General features: G+C 36.8%; 1 pseudogene; it reads right to left on the bottom strand.

The window, feature by feature from the left end:
* Nucleotides 1-397: 397 nt before the first annotated feature.
* LOC118897994 lies at nt 398-11,127 on the bottom strand (annotated as a pseudogene).
* Nucleotides 11,128-11,754: the final 627 nt, after the last annotated feature.

Below are 11,754 nucleotides of genomic sequence, written 5' to 3' on the forward strand. Positions count from 1 at the left end.
AATTTTAATTTCCTTTAGTCTAGGACAATTTCAAGGTATAGTGGAAATAATGAACTGGAAACTCAACAAGCCTGTGTTTAAATCACCCCTTTTCATTTTACCAGCTAAAAGACCTTGAATAAGTTATATAATTTCTCAGAGCCTATTTCTCCACTTTTTAAATGGAGATAATAATATTTACAAGGTCATTTTGACATTATACATAGTGGTGAGCACATAGTTCTTGCTCAATAAATATATTTTCTTCCTATTTCCTCACATCCTGGGGATCAGCCAATTACCTGTTTATTTAGCCTTTTCAAATGATCTTAATTTATTCTTTTTTTTTTTTTTGAAGGAATTTTTTTTTTTTTTTTTTTTTTTTACTTTTATGTATAGAAAACTCAGTACTGTACACTTAGCTCAGTTTGATGGCCAGTTCTTTGAACTTTGCCTTTTCCAGCTTGGCAATGCAAGCCACCAACTTTGGACCCAGGATGTTGTCTCCTCAGTGATGGCAGATTTCATCATATCTGTCATTGTAATTGGTCCTAATAGCTTCCGCCAGCTTAGCCTGAGGTCCTTTGTCTGCTGAGTTAACTCGTGTGAAGGTGACAGTGGTACAATTCTTCCTGTGGAATGGATCTCCAGCCTGGCCTTCCCTTTGCTAATGTGGTAGGGAACCCCCATCTTATGCCACAGGGCAGGCAGGAAGACAACCAGCTCGATGGGATCCACATCATTGGCAATCACCACCAGCTAAAGCTTCTTCTCCACCAATGTAGTGACAGTATTAACCCCTGCTGGAAGGATAGGTGGCCCCTTTGTGGGGACATCCCCTTTGCTGGCAGTTTTCTCCTTAGCCTGAGCCAACAACCTCTGCTTCTTCTCTTGCTTCATATCTGGTCTGCACTTGTGGGCCAGCTTAAGCAGTTGAGTAACTCTTTGGTGGTCCAAGGGCTGGGTGAACTGGTTAATCAAGAGAGGCACTTTCAGCCACTTATAGAGGATAGTTCTTTGCCGCTGCAGCCAGATGTGGTCAGGCCATTTGACAAAGCGGGTGAGGTCCCTTTTGGGCTGATGTCCTGTCCTGATACGTAAAGGGCAACACTATGAGTGATGCTCAAGTTCCTTGTCAAGTTCGTGTTTAGGACCACTCAGAAGGGTATAGGTGTATCAGTGATCTAGGTGGTTTAAGATGCCATCACAATTCTGAATTATTCTTAAATTTCTTAGATTGAAAAAATTCTGGTGGATCTTTGAAAACTATGTCAACACACACTTGCCAACTTAGAGCTGCTGCTCAAAGTACAGGCAGACCTCATTTTATTGGGCTTTGCTTAATTGCACTTCACAGACTGCATGTTTTTTACAAATTGAAGATTTGTGGCAACACTGCATGGAGAAAGTCTATCAGTGGCATTTATCCAATAGCATTTGCTCATTTTGTATCTCTGTGTCACATTTTGGTAATTCTTGCCATATTTCAACCTTTTTCATTATTATTATATCCTATGATTTTCTAGAAAGAAAAATTTTTTAAAAATTCCTACAAAGAATCAGGAACTCAAGTGACTTTAGACTCCTCAATAGCAACAAAAGGAACAACAAAACAATGAAATCATGACTCTACAATGCCAAAGAAAAGTTAATTCCAACTGTGTATTCTATATTCCAACTATCTATCATCTGCCAGGGTAGCATAAATCATATTTTCTTAATGCAAGTTCCCAGAACATTTACTTCCATTACATTCTTGCTAAAGGGGCTACTGGAAGATGATTTCCACCTTAAAAAAGAGCAGACCAAGAAAAAAGATGATGAGGGATTCATAACAGAATAGATACAACCCAGGAGGGAAGTGATGAAAGTCTTCAAGATAATGGTGGAGGGAGATCTTAGGGAGACAACTGTGCCCCAGACATAGACATTCCTGGAGCAGTGTGACACAGGGAACAGACATGTGGAAGGCTGTCCACTCCATGCCCTCTGTAGAGATGCCATCTTTAATCTGATCAAATTACTGGAGGATGTGCTCCACACCAAGATAGTAAATCAAGAAAGAGCAAGGCATAACATCCAGAAAACAGCATCAAACTCCAGATTAGTAAATTCCAAGGACAATAGTTCAGATAAGATGTAACCTGATGATAGCGTGCAGAAGACCTGGAGCAAAACCAGCCCAGAGAGAACAAAGAAGTCTCTAGGAGAAGAAAAGTCTGGGTAGATCAACTGATTTCATTGACCTTACAGAGAATTGTCTTATGGAGCTATTAGGAGGTCAGAAGAACTAGCAAGAAGTGCAAAGATAACCTGATAAATGACAAAAACAAAGCAGCTACTTCAATCTCAAGAAAGACAGAAAGTAAAGAAGGAAAACATCATAATCCACTGGATGTTCGACTGTGAATAATATTTGCAAAGGCATCAAAGAAACACTGGATATTCATTTAACTAAAAATTATAATATAAATCTATTAGGAAGGGGGTAAAGAGAAGTTGGGGTGGGATGGCAGTGTAAACGAGCTAACATAAATGGAAATCAATATGAGATTATGTGCACATATGATCTAGATGGATATCTGTATGTTCCAATCGGGACTTGCGGAAGGGAGGAGAGAGAAAGAGAGGAGGAGACCTGGGAGCTAGCGGGCATGATGTCCTCCCCTCGAACATAAACTTCACAGAGGATCAACATCAGACAACGCCATTCTGTGCCTGTGATGGATCAAAACATAAACAAGACCACTCCATAATCACATCTGAACACAGACAGAACATGAGGATTGTTCAAGCCACAGAATGACCAAACTCCCCCTTCCTGCTTAATATGAGTGATCACTGCCTCTTTACCATTCAGCTCTAGCCTCACTCTAGTCTCCCCTTCTTCAAGATACAATTTATGATGATAGCCATAGAATTGCCCCTGCTTGCAGATAGCATCCAATCCAGAGCAAAGACCCACTTCCTTAAACCTTCCCTCAAATCACCTAATACAAGCTCAAATCCTGTGAGTTTAATTAACACCCTCTTACTCGGACTTCCCACAGATGGTGTGGGGTCTCCCTCATGACAATGAATAATAAACCAACTCTTTCAACCACAGGTGTGTTCCTGGTGGTCTTTACTTATAGGAAGTATGGCGAGGGAAACACTGGGTTTTGTTAAAATTCTTTTAGTACTTTTGGACATGTGAAAGTATATAGGCATGCTACTTTGATAAAATACAAATTAATTTTTAAAAAGCTTATCACACATTTTTTACCAAGGTGGGAAAGCATATGCATATGCTGGCTGATGGGGGGATTGTAATTGTTTTAAGAGGTGTCATCTTAAGAAGAAGGTCCAATAATTTCCAGTGATGCAGAAAATAACTGGAACGATAACAGTCCTCCCTGGTCCATAAAGGGCAACTGTTTTAGACTCTGGGTCTGGTCAGCAGCAACAGGAAGGGGTTAACCTGTAGGAGAATTGAAACTGAATCCCTTTCACTTGCTCTGCTTTGCAAAGACCAGATATTAAGGGAAGAGAAAAATGAGTATGGTTATTCCACAAAATTTGGATCACTGCTTAAAATAAGCTTGCAAGTATTTATTCATTAGTGATCCATGAAAATAAAGTACACACTTTAAAAGCCTAATTTAACATGTCAAGCATTGGATGCACAAAGAAATGGATACAGTTTAAAAGTATCTGGTATGTGGCAATTTGGGTTCATCTCTAATTCACACTTTGTTTCTAAAAATCCATCTACTTCTGTGGCTAATGTTAGTGGTTTCTTTTAATTACAGATTCTGATTCCTGGAGGTAATTAGAATGGCCCGATATTTTTTTAGCTGACATTAAAGCCTCTCTTAAATAACAGAGGGAAAATAGAGCCACCCAGCAACATAATCATGATCCAAATAATCCCTAAAAGGTTTCATAGTATCGAGGCGCATAAGTCAAACAGAGTCACAATTTTTAAATCTGCCAGGATGTCATAAACAGACTTTAAGGGGAAAATCCCAAACATTAATTTCAATCATCCAGTTTCAATAACTTTCAACACATTGTCAATCCTGTTTTATTTATTCCCCCCACCCACTTCCCCTATACCCCAGAATAATTAGAAGCAAACACAAGACACCATATCATTTCATCTATAAATATTTAAGAAAACACCTGTAGAAAGATAAGAGCACTTCTTTTTTTTAAGCATAAACACGATATTGTTGTTGCACAAAATCACCACCAGTAAACTTGTAATATCCTCAAATACCCAGTGTTCATATTTCCCCCAAATATCTCATAAATATTGTCACATAAATGTTTATACAGTTCATGCTTTTGAATTGGGATAAAAAAAATTCCACACATAGCATTTGGTTGGTATATCTCATAAGTCTCTTTCAATTCTATCAGTTTCTCCCTCTTTCGTTTTCCTGGTTGCAATTTATTATTTGAAGAAACCAAGTTTTTTGTCTTGTAGAATTTCCGTACTCTGGATGTTATTTTTTGAACCAATGTAGTGTTTTTTTTTAAATGTTCTCTCCCCCGACACACCCCTCCAAGACTTTAAGACTTTTTAAAGGTTAAGATTAATCAGTGGATTCGGGTGTTGTCAGCTTGATTCATCCATTATAAAGGTTTCCGTCTAATGAATGCTGGAGAGGGTGTGGAGAAAAGGGAACCCTCTTGCACTGTGGGTGGGAATGTAGATTGATACAGCCACTATGGAGAACAGTATGGGGGTTCCTTAAAAAACTAAAAATAGAGTTACCATATGGCCCAGCAATCCCACTACTGGACATATATCCAGAGAAAACTCTAATTTGAAAAGATACATGCACCCCAATATTCATAGCAGCACTATTTACAATAGCCAGGACATGGAAGCAACCTAAATGTCCATCGACAGATGAATGGATAAAGAAGATGTGGTGTGTACACACACAGACACACACACACACACACACACACACACACACAATGGAATACTACTCAGCCATAAAAAAGAATAAAATAATGCCATTTGCCGTGCTATTCCCAGCTTATCTTGTCCATTTTATGTCCCAGACCTGGAATCAGCCATTCTCCATGGTGTTTCTGTTTCTTGTGGAGACAAATGACATTTAAAAATCACAATCTGGATTCAACAGGTGATCCTTGCTACAGATTGACCATTGTTTCCATGCTTTTTTAGTGGACAAAGATAAGCAAAAAAATCATAAAAATGTATCCTGAATTCATACTATTATTTCCAATTCAGATTTAGGATTAACTAGCTTTTACTTCATTTTGATCTTGTCTTTTTCCCTTACACTGAAAATCTTGGTTCCTAACAGCATTAACGTAATTACTTATTTGCTATATCGTGTGTGTGTGTGTGTGTGTGTGTGTGTGTGTGTGTGTGTTTCAGATTCTCTTTTAGAGTCATTTATATTTACATGTTTTAGAGTCATTTGTATTTACATGTTTAGAGTCATTTTAGAGTCATTTACATTTACATGTTTAAATATATTTAATGATATATGACAAACCAGCTAACTCAAAGACATATGAGTATGTATATATATATGTATATATGTGTGTGTGTGTGTGTATATATATATATATATATATATATATACACACATTCCTCCTGAAGTCTAATTTTACAGAGATTCCAGATAAGGAGCAGAAACCGCATTTCACAGAGAGGTTATTGCATAGAAATTTTGTCATTTCTATGAAAAAAATTAAAAGTCTGAAACTAGATAAAAGATACAGATGTGCCTGTCCAGATCCCAAGCTGGATGACCAGGACTGGTGATCTTTTCTCAGATTAAAGTGAGAGGGACAACAAGGTTAGGAAAATTCATAGTAAAATTGTTTTCAACTGTCTTGAGAAAGATGGCAAGTGAGATGGGTATGGACCATTCTCAGTGATGTCTGAAAATTTCAGAATTAGGTGTAGTAGAATGAGCTAGCTGAATAGAGAGTAGTAGAAAGGGAATATTTGACATTGAGATTGAGTGGTGATGGTACAATATCTAGGATATAACACTTTTAGTGCAGGGCCATGGGATGGTGATTGGAAAGGTACTGGGGCTAAAGAAGTCAAGGAAATGGGAATCCAGGTTTGGGTGGATCATCTATGTAGGTATTGATATCTTTAAGCTGGGGTGTGATCAACTCAGGGAGTGATTCAATTGAGATGTAGGAATAAAGTATTAGAATTTCTACTTATACCTGACAATATCCTTTCAAGATTCCTTTCTAGTGCATGTCTTATGTTGTACACTATAGTACAATACACTTTGTAGAGGGACTGATTTACATGAACAAGCAGCCAATTAAAGATTGGAGCTGACTGGACCCTGCAATCTCTTCACAGTGGCTAAATTATACTCCATGGTATGGCTATGCTACCATAAATGTAACTCATTCCTTCTTAAGAGAATATTGGGTTTGTTTCTAATAAAAACAAAAATAAACAAATGGGACCCAATTGAGCTTAAAAGCTTCTGCACAGCAAAGGAAACCATCAACAAAATGAAAAGACAACCCACAGAATGGAAGAAAATATTTGCAAATGATACAACTGACAAGGGATTAATGTCCAAAATATACAAGTAGCACATGCAGCTCTATGTCAAAAAGCAAACCACCCAATCAAAAAACGGGGGGAAGATCTAAATAGACAGTTTTCCAAAAAAGACGTACAGATGGCCAAAGAGCACATGAAAAGATGCTCAACATCACTAATTATTATAGAAATGCAAATCAAAACTGTAATGAAGTATCACCTCACACCAGTCAGAATGGCCATCATCAAAAAGTCTACAAACAATAAATGCTGGAGAGGGTGTGGAGAAAAGGGGACCCTCCTACACTGTTGGTGGGAATGTAAATTGGCAGAACCACTATGGAAAACAGTATGGTGGTTCTTTAAAAAACTAAAAATAGAACTATCATATGATCCAGCAATCCCACTCCTGGGCATATATCTGGAGAAAACCATAATTTGAAAGAATACACGCACCCCAATGTTCATTGCAGCACTATTTACAATAGCCAAGACATGGAAGCAAGCTAAACGTCCAGAGTCCAGAGTAATAGACAAAGAAGATGTAGTATATATACAATGGAATATTACTCAGCCATAAAAAAGAATGAAGTAATGCCATTTGTAGCAACATGGATGGACCTAGAGATTATCATACTGAGTGAAGTAAGTCAGACAGAGAAAGACAAATATCGTATGATATCACTCATATGTGGAATCTAATTTTTAAAAAAGAGATACAAATGAACTTTTTTACAAAACAGAGGCAGACTTATAGATATTAAAAACAAACTTATGGTTACCAAAGGGGCAACGTGGAGGGGAGGGATAATCAGGAGCTTGGGGTGAACACACGCACACTACTTTATGAAAGATAGATGACCAATGGGGTCCTAATGTATAGCACAGAGTACTCTACCTAATATTCTGTGATAACCTATATGAGAAAAGAACCTAAAAAGAATGAATATATGTATGTGTATAACTGAATCACTTTGCTGTAGACCTGAAACTGACACAACATTGTAAATTAATTATATTCCAATAAAATTAAAATATTAAAATTAAAAACAAATATTTGGTTTGTTTCCAATCTTCAGTATTATAAAAATGGTAAAATAAACACTTTTTTTACATATGTTTCTGCATAGCTATTCAATTAGGAAAAATTCTTAGAAACAGAATTAGTGGGTGGAAATTTATGGATTCCAAAGGTATATTATTAGCTAAATTGGTACATATAATTGGAAAAAATAATACTTATTGCCAAAATATCACTGAAAATGCTAATTGACTTTGTATTTTATGAACGTTCTTATCAAGTCATAAATAAAAGAAAATTGATTAATATGAGAAGGGCAGAGAAAAAATTTCATCAACACAAACACTGATGTATCTGATTTTAGGAAACCTAGAGAAATAAATATTTTGTGTCATTGATTCTACTTTTCATTTTTAATGATTCCCACTTTCCTAATACTTTCTTTTATATATCTATTTTGTTACATAGACTTATTTGTGTGACTCTACTAAGTGGCCGATTTATGTCTCCAGAATTATGGAAATTTCACTAAGCAGAAAAGAAACAAGAAACTGGTTTTCCCTTTGCCACTCTTTTTTCCCATAGTATCTGGGAAGAAAGTACCATAAAAGGTAACACGAGGTATACCTTGTCAAATTCAAGGTAGTTAACTGATTCCTTAAACAACAAGAACAAGTACCACCAAAAGCCCTCAGTCGCATTTTTATTATTATTATTATTTTTTTTACTATTTTGCCATTTGATTTTTTACTTCTTGACACTGGTCAATGTTACTACATAATTTCAATTCATTGCTTCAGTTTCCAGATCTGGAAAACTCAAACGAGATTTAGTTGGAGAATCAATGACATTCAACTTTAATATCAAGCTGACTGCTAACAAAATTGTCAGAAATGGCGTTTCCTATAGAGGAGGAACCATTCCACTCATCCATGTAATAAGATGAGAATTAGCTTCTGTTTATGTCTTTAATTAGGCATGTTCTCTTCTTCCAGACTGACAATGCACAAAGGAAAAAACAGCAATCTGATCATGCAGATGAGAACAGAAGAGTGCTTTTTTAAACATATTAAACAAGTGATGGAATTTCTGTGGTTGAAGTCATAAATGGTCCCCAGAGAAGCCATTGATAATCGCTGTTTTGACTGAATGGAGTCCTTCAGTCAATGCATTCTGTTTTAGTTGTTGTCTTTTCTTTTTTTTTTTTAATTACCTGATTCACTGTTTTTGCTGTGGTCCCATGAGGCTTTGCCTTCTCCTGTGGAATTTTCTTGAGGAGAGTCTCATGAGATAACATTTCTTCTAATTAGATTTCTTGGCTGTTACAGATTATTATGCTAGAAAACCCCCATTCTTTCCTCCCTCTTCCCTTCTCCATTACTACTATCCTGTTCTTGTGTTTTTATTTATGCAAGATGCAAGCCAGATGTTGTATTAATAAGAGAGCTGATTTTCCTCAAGGAGTTATTCATTAGCATAGAATAGAATTGCAACCCTGTTGCAATTTCTGGGAAGTCTTTAAATTCTTTCCATACTTTTTTTTTCATTTTAAGTAGTAAATTTTGGAAGATACACTTGAATTACTTCTGTTTACTGTGAATGTTAACGGAGATTTGGAGTTTTCACAATTAAATTTTAAAATTGAAGAGAGAATTAAAATCAGGAACTGTATCTTATAAACATAGGTAGCATATCACGTTTGATGTGTGTAAACTTTTTGAAAGCTTAATTAAATGGAACAAAGGTGCCATATCAGAGCAAGGGAGTATCTTACACAATGAAGTCCAGATCCTTTGTTATTTGAGATATATACATTAAAATACATAGAATTAGATGATATTTTTATTTCTGTCACAAATGCTATTTTCTTAAATGAATAATATTAAAACAAAAAATAAAGACCTTCTTATACTCTTCAGATGAATACATCTTCTAGGGCACAAAAATATTTTTTTTAAAGACCACAGTTAAATTCATTATGATTCCAAAAATAATCTCTTAAAACAGACATGAGATCCTTAAACTCCCAAACATCCCAGGAACACTCAATAAAAGTTTTGGAAATCTTTTTTACATCCTCAGAAGACTTATTTTGTGTCTTCTTTCCTTGCTGGTTTAGGTTCTGTAACTTAAATTAACTGACCAGACAAAAGAGGTCATCTGAAGTCCATGACCACAAGGGTAAGACTTGAACCTGGGGAGCAATGCAGTACTTCTCCCTTTCAACAGGTTGTCCAGGAACTCATAACCTGTGTGTATTATTCGTAAGTTGAAGCACCACCTTGGTTTTTATGCATAGCATATTTGTAAATCAAAATGTATGTACAGCTCCAGCAGACACTGCTTGCTCCTCTAGCGCTATAGCAGGTAGGAGTCGATAAGACTCATCCCTGACTTAATTAAGCCAACTCCAGTCCTAGTTATCTGCAACTAAAAATAAAGTCCTCACTGTCTCAAGAGCTACCAGACTTTTTATCTTAGGTCTGGTTCTGCTAGCAACCACAGAGGCGGGGTGGACACTCTCTTTGCTCATCATGGGCCCTTCCATACCATTATCCCTTGGTCATCCTTAAAAACCTCAGCTTTTTTTTTTTTTTTTGATTTGATTTTTTAACATCTTTATTAGAGTATAATTGCTTTACAATGGTGTGTTAGTTTCTGCTTTATAACAAAGTGAATCAGCTATACATATACATATATCCCCATATCTCTTAAAACCTCAGCTTTGACCTCCTGTCTGTCCTCCTTAAACACTTTTTGCTTTCCAGGACTCTAAACTCTGCTGTTCTTCCTACTTGACTGGCTGCTCCTTCTCAGTCTCCTTTGCTGATTTGTCTTCATCTCTCTGACCTCTTATTATTAGAGTCCTCCAGAGTTCAGGCCTTGGACATCTTCCCTAACTACTGCATTCCTTTGGTACTATCACCCTGGCCCATCTTTACATGCTGACTCCAAAATTTAGACCTTCACCCTGTACTTCTCCCCTGAACTCCAGACTTGTATATCCCATTGGCCACTCCACACTGCCACTCCAGTGTCTACAGGCTTTGCAATAACATGCTTTAAACATCACCTGACTGCTCGCATTTCTCACCTCCTCCACTGATGCCACCCAAGTTCAAGTTATGACTATCTCTCCCTTGGACAATTACAATAGACTCCCAACCAGTCTCCTTAATGATCTATTTCTGCCCTGCAGTCTATTCTCGACACTAGAGCCAAAGTGATCATGATAAAAAATACGATAAATTATGTCACTCATCAGTTCATATCTTCCCATATCTTTCCAGCTCACTCAGAGAGAACCCCGATATATTTACACTGACCAAGAAGACCTGACCTCATCCACTGGGATTTTGCTGACCTGAGCTCATATCCTCTCGCCCTTCATCTGACTTCAGTCACACTGGCCTGCCTGATGTTATCCAGATGCCCCTTGCCAGGGACTCTCCCACCTCGAGTCTTTTGTACATGCTTCTTTCTCTGCCTGAAGCATTTCTCTGCCAATGTCTATGTGGCTTGCTTCCTCATCACCATACCATCCTACTTCATTTCTCTTCAACACACTTGTTGCCATGTGATGTATCAGATGTTTCATTTACTTATTTTACTTATTGCCTGCCACCCCCCACACACAAAAATTTAAACTCTGTAAGGGCAGGAATTTTTGCCTTTGTTGTTCACTGATGTATCCATATCCCCGAAAATAGTACCTGGCAATACAGTGCTTACTCAGTAAATAAGTGTTGAATGAATGAATTTCAGATAGCCTTGAAATCATAGATATTACCAGTCAATCTGTTGGCAAACATAAAATGACAACCTAGAGCATTCCTTAGTTGTGTATTCAGTGTTATGGTGGACAAATATACAGAATAACTGCCTTCAAAAGAATTATAAGAAGTTATATTCTACTTTGGGGCTTTAGACACATCTGTATATAACACAAACAACCCAATGTAACGACAACACATAAAATAAGAACCACAATTGCTTCTATATCACTGCTATCTTTTGAGACAGGACATATATCAATAAATACATCATCCTAAAACCTATTTTTTTAAAAGCAAGTTCCAACTCTATTCATTTGTCAGGAACAAATTCACACATCAACATACAGGTTGACCACAAAATAAATATTTGTTCAAATTTCATTTATTCAAACAGTTATTCAAAAAACAGATTCTGTGCACCTCTCATG

This window comes from Balaenoptera musculus, chromosome 7 (genome assembly GCF_009873245.2).
Source record: "Balaenoptera musculus isolate JJ_BM4_2016_0621 chromosome 7, mBalMus1.pri.v3, whole genome shotgun sequence".
Classification (NCBI taxonomy): Eukaryota; Metazoa; Chordata; class Mammalia; order Artiodactyla; family Balaenopteridae; genus Balaenoptera; species Balaenoptera musculus.